We start from the raw sequence: 10,485 nt of genomic DNA on the forward strand, positions 1-10,485 counted from the left end.
GGCAATTTGCGCCAGATTTAGCACCAGATTCTAGTGCATTTTTTTCTCAATTGGGATGAGCAACCTGGCCCTAAATATGGCTCTATTGTACAATTTTTAAAGCGTCCTTTTTTGCACCAAATTTTGCATCTTTTTTATGCCAAATTTTCCATCATTTTCTGCATCATATTTTGCACCAATATTTTCATTTGGTTTTACAACAGGTTTTGCTTCTATTTTTGTGTCTTTTTTTGCATCTATTTTTGCATCATTTTTTGCTTCCTCTTTTGTGGAATTCTTTGCTTCTACTTTTGTGTCATAATTTGTGTCAATTTTTGCATCTGGTCTTATGCCATCTTTTGCTTCTAATTTTGTACTTATTTTTACATCTATTTTTGTGCCAATTTTTCTGCCTTTTTTTACACCATCTTTTCCATCCAATTTTGCATCATATGTTGAATCTGATTTAGTGCCAAATTTCGCATGCATTTTTGCACCATTTTTTGCATCCACTTTTGCATTTTATTTATCTCCCTTTTTTGCATCCTATTTTGCACCATATTTTGTATTTAATTTTGCATCATTTGTTGCATCCAATTTAGCATCATTTTTAACACCATTTCTTGCATCCAATTTTTCATCCTTTTGAGCATCTAAATTTGCATCCTATGTTGAACCATATATTGCATCCACCTTTGCATCCCATTTTGTGTCTATTGTTACGTTCACTTTTGAGCCATTTTTTCGTCTACTTTTGCATTTGTTTTTGCACCAAGTTTTGAATGATTTGTTGCATCATTTTACATCCAATGTTGCATCTCAATTTGCATCCAAAATTGAGCCATTTTTATGCCCATTTTTGCACCATTTTTTCTTCTTTTGTGTCCAATTTTGCACCATTTTTTATGTCCAAATTTGCATCCTTTTTGGTATCTAGTTTTTCATCCGTTTTGGCTTCCAAATTTGCATCTTTTTTTCTGCCACATTTTGTGTCCACATTTGCATCTCATTTTGCACCTAGATTTTAGTTGGAATTTTCATCTAGTTATGCATCATCTTTGACATCCTTGGTTTCACCATTTTTTAGTCCCATTTTGCATCTTGTTTTGTGTCTTTTCTTACATCCTTTTTGCATCCTAATTTTACACCATTCTTTGCATCCTCATTTTGGTGTCCATTTTTGCATCCTTGTTTGCACCCAATTCGGTATCCTTTCATATGCCCTATTTTGTTCCCTTCTTTGTGTCTAGTGTTGCACCCTTTTTTAATTTTACTTTAAAAACCTTTTTGTGTCATTGTTTGCATATTGTTTTGATGGCTAGTTTAACATCCAATTCTACTCCCAATTTTTCATCCATGGTTAAATCCACTTTTGGCTTCTTGTTTAGAGTTTTACTTTTATTTCCATTTATGACCACCTCTATGGGTTCATTTTACTAAGTTCATTTACATAGTGAAATATATTAAATTTTCTAAATATAATTTTTCTGTAGGATTTAATGCATGGTTAGATGAAAACAAAACCCTCTCAGTTTATCTCAGAAACCTAGGACAAACCAATTAAGAGAAAGGTTGTTCTAAGGCTTAGGATTCTTAGTAGATCAAGATGTAGAGTATAGATTAAGAAAAAGAGAATGAATTCTTGTGATTCCTCGCATGCAGGTCTTCTTGGAGTTTTTCGTATAGCCAAGAAGCGCTCCTAGCTAGCTCCAAAGCTTGGTCCTACACATAAGAGAGAGAATAAAGCAACCTTCACAACATAATATCTTAATAATCAAAACTATAAAAAACATATAAATATTATTGAATAAATAAATATAAACCAAAAACCCATGCATACATTAGTTAAATAGAAGAAGTAAAGAATGAATAGAAACATATGGAAGGAAGAACAACTGATCTATATGAATAAAGGAGTTGGAGGAAAGTTACAACAATCAGATATAGTTGCAACATGACCTCCCTCAACTCATAGCTCCAAAACTCTCCCTCTCAAGACATATCTCAAGAGCGTGAAAATACAAAATTCCCATCATTGTTTCAATGGCCAAGCCTCTAATATATAGGAAAGTGGAGGCTATGAAGATTTCCAAAATTCCTCATTAGTTCAATTTGGGAAAAATCTTTTGGGTGAATAATGTTTCCTCATATAAAAAAGGAATTTTCCACTTTTTAGATGCTTTTGTGCTTAGGAAAAAGCTTCCCCATGCTTTATGGCTCTTTCCCACTTTTGTATGCTTTTATTTTTTAGGAAAAAGCTAAAGATGAGGATAAAGAGATTACATTCCACCATATGTTTCCGAAAGTGACCAAGAATGTCAAATTCAAATTCTAGTTTGTTTATGTTTTAGTTTTTTTTTAAATATATATTTAGTTTTAGTATTTTTTTTTCTAGAAAAATATATTTAGTTTTTGGTATATTTTTCTATAAGAAAAATTATATTTTGTTTTTATAAAAATGGATTTTAAACATTCCATTCATGCTAAATTTGTGATTTTATGATAGAAGTTTAAATTATATATAGTAAAGTAACTTAATGTCATGTGTCGTGTTGCTGAGGTGGGTGTTATACATCTCTTTCTTGCTAAGTTATAGAATGTGCTTGGGTTTTCTTAATGCAATAAAACTAATTATGTTTTTCATGATATCTTGAAATGTTCATCTTGAACCAGGCTAATAAAACAATAAAGTTAAAATAGGTTTTCCTTTGTCCTTTATAGATCTTTGTCCCCATTAATCTTGGTCTTAATAGATTAATTGTCTTGTGGTGGCCTTGAGTGGTCACTTCCATTAGTTGCATGCTTTGTAGTTTTCAGTTAGTGACATTTTTTAGGCTTGATAATATGTTATTTAATTTATCAAAATGTGTTATTGTCCATATTATTGTTAAATATTAATATTAAATATGCTGATTTTTAAGCATGTTTTAGCAAAACTTTCCCAAAATGTTTATAGATTGTATTTTATAATGCAATGATTCTTTGCTTGATGAAATTGTTTTGGATATTTTTTTTAATAATTCATTGATTGATGAAATTGTTATGGATATTTTTTTTAGTATATTAAATTGTATGTGATAAAGTCAAAAATCACCTCTTTTTTAGATTTTCATTGATCAATTTCCCTTAAGGCCATCAAGTTCACTATTTGGTCCCAGGTTAAGGAAATATAGGAGTCATAAAGTGGAATTGTCCAAGCACTTAAATCTTGAGACATGTTTCTTTTTAGTCACTTTATACTTTCTTTCTATGTAAATTTTTGATGAAAATAGTCTTGGAACATGAGGGGCGTCAATAGTAAGCGAAAACAAACTCCTAAAAGAAAAATGGTATGCAAAGCACCCATAAATAATGTTGATATAAGAAGCAAAAATATTAAGTGAGGTTCAACCTCATATAATTAGAAAATGGGGGAGGAATTTCCAAGTAGTAGTGATTGATGCTTAGAGATACTTGGGTGGAATGGTTATTATTTGAAATGATTAAGACATCAAGGTTACCAATATGTTTACCTCTTTTCGCATTATGACAATACAATTTTAGTTAATTGACATTGAGGACTACTACCATGTATCCAATGTCTATGACTCCAATATCGCAAATGGAAAACCTCTATTTCTCAATTCTATTTCTAGCACAAGTAATTTATACTCCCCATCTCCATGGATTGTTGGGAGTGACTTCAATATTATAAGTGTCTCGAGGAAAAGAAAGAATGAATCGAAATGTTTAACAAGATATTTTGTAAGCTATACCATTAAAGCCACAAAGTAGTCTCCATTAAAGTTGTCAAGAAATGAGTCTCCAACCCACACATGTGGATCAATGAGATGTAATACATGTGTGTGTGGTTACGAACTCAATACACCTCTATAATAACTCCACAAACTTATGTATTTCACTCTGTCACATAAATTGACAGTAGTGTGACATAAGTAAACCAAGAGTAGACATGAAAGCCTTAGGAAACAAACATTCCTTAGATCCTCAATTAGGTGCTTAAATGATGAAGTGAAAATGCAAGGAGAAAAGAAGAATTCATGATTTAACCATCACATACATGTGATCAAGTGTGACTAGGAGTGTATATATTCATATATTTTCCAAAGAGGGAGTGAATACATGAGTTACCATTTATTGGCCCTTATTTTTCTTTCTTTTTCATTTTCTTATATATAGGACTTAGGGAATAATGTTTTCATAAGTTTGGCACAACTCATAGATATAAGATTTACATGAATTTTCACTTCAACCTTAGAGTTTAGACTTAGATAAATCAATATAGTGTATGTTTAATGATTTTGGCTTTCACTTTTTTATTGTATTTCATCACAAATACAAAAGGGGAAATATTTTGCCACAAATCTATGAATGCTTAATCATAAAGTCGTCATGTGATGAAAACAAATTAATGATGTTATTCTCTACGAAAATGATGGGTATTCTTGAGAAAATCTTATGCTTGTGGATGCTTCCTCCCTGGTTGAGAGGGAGTCAGGGTAGACACCATGTTATCCATGTGTCATGTACTATGGCTAGGATTAACAATTGTAAGCCTAGTAAAGGCACTAGTAGGGATAATGGTGGATTGGATAAACATCTGGGACCAATATTCTTTGAGAATTTGGACATTGACTAGGACTAATCGCCATAAGTCAAGTACATTAATCCAAGATAAGAATAGTCATGAGGATTGACATTTTCTGGTGTCAAATATTATGATAGTGGATTAGGAAATGATCATGTGAGGACATACCTGGTAAACATCTTGGTGGGGTAAGTGCCTTGAAAGGCAGTGGTGTCCAAATTTATGCCTCCCAACATTGTGCTTTTATCTAATGGAGAGATAAACTTGTTAGTCAAGGCCTTACTATTTTGAAAATTTTGGCTATGATGATGTAAATCATCATTGATGCTTATCAATCTAGATCCCTTCTTATATGAATATTTCAACTTGAGAGTACTTTTTTGTGTCATTATGAGTACCTCACTAGTTTAGAGGGAGGGTCATCATCTTCATTATTGCCATCATCACCACCATCAATGTGATCATTATTGTCATCATTTCATTATCATCATAATCACCATTCATGTCTTCTTCATGATCATCATCATCATCATCATCATTTTGTATATTGTCGTCAATTGTTCATAATTATAGGTATCATAAGAAATATCACCAACCTTAGGACACATGATATATGAAAGAAAAATAACCACTTTATTTTTTAGAAATGATTGATGATCATCAACATCACTACCATTATCATCGTCATTATAATTGTCATCATCCCCATCATCATAACTAATATAATTTTTATCATAATTTTTGTCATCTTCATCATGAACATCATAATCATCATTCATGCCATTATTGTTCTTGATTATGACCAGGATGAAAATAATGATAATGATGATCAGATGATGATGACTTGGAAGATGACGCCAAAGATAATTATTATGATTTTTACCATGATAACATTTAAAAATTGGGAGGAATGGCCAAGGTCATTAGCATCATCATCATTGTCATTGCAACTCCCATCGTCTTTATCATCATTGTCATTATCATAACAATCACAATTCATGTCATCGTCATCATCTTCATTATCATCATCGTTATAATTATTGACATTGTCATCAGTTGTTCATAATTTTCAATGTCATAAGAAATATAATCAATGAAAAAGATATGATGTGTGTTGGAAAATGGATGCAAAAGTAAACAAAAAAATGGGGGTAAAAATAGACATAAATTTGGATGAAGAGTGGACACAACATAAGTAGATGCAGAACAAGATAGAAAAATTGAACAAAAGTGGATGAAAAAGTAGATGCAATAGTTCATACAAACTTGAACACAAAATAGGACTCAAACATGGATGAAAAAGTGGAAGAAAACATGGGCACAATAGTAGGCATAAAACTTAGCATGAATTGTGGTGAAACAAATGTGGATACTCCAATGGATGTAAAAAAAAAGGGACACAAACTTGAATGCAAAAAGGAGGAAAACTTGGATGAAAAAAGGGATGTAAACATGGGCCAAACATGGGTGCAATAGTGAACACAAAATTAGTTGCAAAACTAGACAAATCAAAAGTGGATGTAAAAGTAAATTCGAAATGGGATGAAAAAAACATAAACAATATTTGATGCAAACTTGGACACAAAAGAGGATGCAAATATGGATGCAATAGTGGAAGAAAATGTGGGTTGCAATGATAGGCATAAGATATGGCACAAATAATAGCACAAAAAAGGTGGATGTAATAATAGACACAAAAAAATATGAAAACTTAGATGCAAGACAAGATGCTACAAGGGATGTAAAAGTGGATGCAAACACGGGTGCAACATGAGAAACAAAATTGGATGCAAAATATGGATGAAATGGAAGTACATGCAAAAGAATATACAAAATGAGATGCAAAACCCAACACAAAAGTGGATGCAAAAATAGATGAAATATTTTATGCAAAAGAGGATGTGAAGATGGATGCAAAATTGGAAGCAAACGTGGGTACAACAGTATGTGCAAAACATGGAACAAATTTTGTCACAACAAAAGTAGATGTAATGATAGATGCAAAAAAAGAAGCAAATGAAGATGAAAAATAGGATGCAAAAAGGGATGTAAAAGTGGGTGTAAACATGGGTGCAACAATGGATGTAAAATAGCTTTTGCAACTTATTTGAAAGAGCAATTTTGTCCCAACAATTAGACTTGTAGCATAAAGAACATGGTTAATACATATGATTCGACCAAAAACTAGTTACTACCAAAATTCAACCAAAAAAATTATTACTGCATAAAAAAAAAAAAAAAAAAAAACAAAACAAAACAAAAAAAAAAAAAAAAAAAAAAACAAAACAAAAAAAAAAAAAAAAAATCCCAAATTAAAAATAAATAAATGATAAACTTTTTTTTTACCAAAATTTAGTGATTTTTTAGTGCTAATACTAACATCACCATTACAACAAGATATTTTTTTAGTGCTAATACTGCCATTACAACAAGATATAAGAGGGATATAATGCAAAAATTTTAACAATAATATGTATGTAGAAGATGGTCTTCAGACTGGTGAATTCATGATAATCAATGGGACTACAGTCAAAATAATTGGATGTTATTTACTTTTTTACATAGATTGTCAAAATAATTGCATAAATTGATTTTTTTTAACCAAAATTTAACAAAAACTTTGCTAGTGCTAACATTAGAACCACCATTACAACAAGATATCTTTCTAGTGTTGACAACACCATTATAGTAAGATACCTCAAGAGAGACAGAAAATTTAAAAAGTATGATAGTAATATGTATCCAGAAGATGGTAGGGAAACTAGTAATTGTTCATTCTCATTATCATAATCATTGTCATCATCATCACCATCATCCTTGTCATCGTTATTGCCATCATTACATTATCATCATAATCACCATTCATGCCATCATCATCAACTCCATCATCATCATCATTATGGACATTGTTTGCAATTGTTTATAATTATAGACGTTGTAAGAAATATCATCAACCCAAAAAATGTGATCAGTGCTAGAAAAGGGTTGTTTAGGACACATTGATATACGTAAGAGAAATAACAACTCTATTTTTGAGAGATGATCGATGATCATCATCATCACCACCATTATCATCGTCATTGTCATTTTTATCGTCCCCATCATCATCATTAATGTAATTTCTATCAACATTGTTGTAATCATCATCATCATTCATGCCATTATTGTTTTTGATGATGACCTAGATGAAAATGATGATGATGACACCAAAGATAATGCTTATGATTATGACAATGACAACATCTAAAATTGGGAAGATTCGCCAAGGTCATTAGCGTCGTCATCATCATAATCATTGCCATCATCATCATTAATGTCATTGTAACCACTATCGTCTTTATCATCATAATCACAATTCATGTCATCGCCATCATCTTCATTTTCATCATTGTCAATATTATTGACATTGTCATCAATTGTTCATAATTGTCAATGCCATAAGGAATATCATCAATGCAGAAAATATGATGAGTGTTGGAAAAGGGATGCAAAAGCGAACATAGAAATGGGGGCAACAATAGAAGTAAAATTGGATGAAAAGTGGATACAACATAAGTAGATGCACAACAACATGAAAAACCTAACACAAAAGTGGATGCAAAAGTAGATGCAGTTGTCAATGCAAACTTGGATGCAAACATGAAGGCAAAAGTGGAAGCAAACATGGGTCCAATGGTAGGTGTAAAACTTGGCACAAACTGTGGTGAAACAAATGTGGATGCAACAATGGACACAAAAGTAGATGCAAAAATGGATGAAACAAAAGTGGATACAATAGGGGATGCAAAAACATACAAAATATCTGATGCAAACTTGAACACAAAAGAGGATGCAAATGTGGATGCAAATGTGGAAGCAAATGTGGTTGCAATGGTAGGCGCAAGATATGGTGCAACAAAAGTGGATGTAACAATAGACAAAAAATATGCAAAATAAGATGCAAAAATGGATGTAAAAGTGGAAGCAAACATTGATGCAACATGCAAAACAAAATTGGATGAAAAAAATGGATACAATGGAAGTAGATGCAAAAGTAGATACAAAACGAGATGCAAAACCCAATGCATAAACCTGACACAAAAGTGGATGCAAAAATAGATGCAATATTTGATGCAAAAGAGGATGTGAACATGGATGCAAATTGGAAGCAAACATGGATACAATAGTGAGTGCAAAACATGGTGCAAATTATGGCATAACAAAAGTGGATGTAATGATAGATGAAAAAAAGAATCAAAGTATGATGCAAATGAAGATGTAAAAAGGGATGCAAAAAGTGAAATTTAAAATGGGTGTAACAGTGGATGCAAAATTGTATGCAAAAGTGGATGCAATAGAAGTCGATGCAAAAGTAGATGCAAAACGAGACACAAAACCCGATGCAAATCCTGGTCCAAAATTGGATACAAAAAGGGATGCAAAAATAGATGTATTAGTTGATGAAAACCTAGATTCAAATGAGGATGCAAACGTGGATGCAAAATTATAATCAAAAGTGGGTGCAAAAGGAAGTGCCAAACTAGGCGCCAATTGTGGCACAAAAATATTAGATGCAATAGTGGGTACAATAATAGATGCAAAAGAGGATGTAAATATGGATGCCAAACAAGATGGAAAAGTGGATGCAACAAAAGTAGATGCAAAATTATATGCAAAACTAGACACAAAACTCGATGTAAAACGTGGCGCAAAAGTGATGCACAAATGGATGAAAAAATGGATGCAAAAAATGATTTAAAAAAGGATGCAAAAAAGGATGCAAAAGTCGATGCAAAAGTTGATGCAAGTGTAGGTGCAAAAAGTGGATGCAAATGAGGATGCAAAAGTATGTCAAACAAAAATAGATGCCAAAATTGATGCAAAACCTAGAACAAAACCTGGTGCAAAGGATGACATAAAACTTGGCATAAAATTTGGTGCAAAACGTGGTGCAAAACCTATTGCAATACCTGGTGCTAAACTTGGTGTAAGATTTGGTGAAAAACTTGATGCAAATTTTGTGTCAAGTTTTGCACCATATTTGATAAATGGATGCAAATAGCACCAAAAATGGGCTCTAGATGCAAAAAAAGAAGTAAAAAGGGACGCTAATCGCTGGTTTTGTTGTAGTGATGGGATCGGGTACCTATTCTGGACAGTGATCTTGTTCAACGCCCGATAGTCAATACAGAGTCTCCAAGTCCCATCCTTCTTCTGTGCCAACACGATCGAGCTCCCACAGGGTGATGAACACGGTCAAATGTGACCTTTCTGCAGCAGCTCCTGAATTTGCCTCTTGATTTCATCGTTCTCCAGAACAGAGCATCGATAGATTGGTCCATTTGGCAGTGGCGCACCTAGGGTCAGATCAATGGAGTGCTTGACTTGATAGTACAGAGGAACCCCTGCGGGGGAGGTGAAGATGTTCTCGTACTCCTCCATGACCTTGTCCATCTGTAGTTGTCGTGCAGAGGGGCCCTATCTAGAGGTCGTGCCACCGTCTTCTTCTTTCCTTAAGGGCATATCATCAGGAAAACAAATTTCCCAGTTTTTGAAATGAGCTTATTGCATTGTTTTGTAGTAACCAAAGAGATGGTGGTGGGTGGTGCTACCTTCGGTATCCTGTACAACTTATTTCCCAAAGTAACAATAACAGCACGAGGCCTTGACTCATATACAACATGTCGCTTCCACGAGTATGGTTGGCCTAATAATACATTACAAACCTCAAGGGGAGCAACATCACACACTACCTCATCCGTAAAGGGCTTGATGTTGTGTGGAAGGCGACACTGCTGGCTCACGCAAAGATCCTGTCCTTGGTGAACCACCTGATGGTGTACAGTTGTGGATGTGCTGTGGTTGGTAAGCCCAGTCGCTTCATGACCTCTGACAAAATGAGGTTCTTTTGGCTCCTGCTTTCAACAATGAACTGTAGT

Source organism: Pinus tabuliformis, chromosome 4_2 (genome assembly GCF_031772625.1).
Source record: "Pinus tabuliformis cultivar Carrire ecotype Pingquan chromosome 4_2, CPIR1, whole genome shotgun sequence".
Lineage (NCBI taxonomy): Eukaryota > Viridiplantae > Streptophyta > Pinopsida > Pinales > Pinaceae > Pinus > Pinus tabuliformis.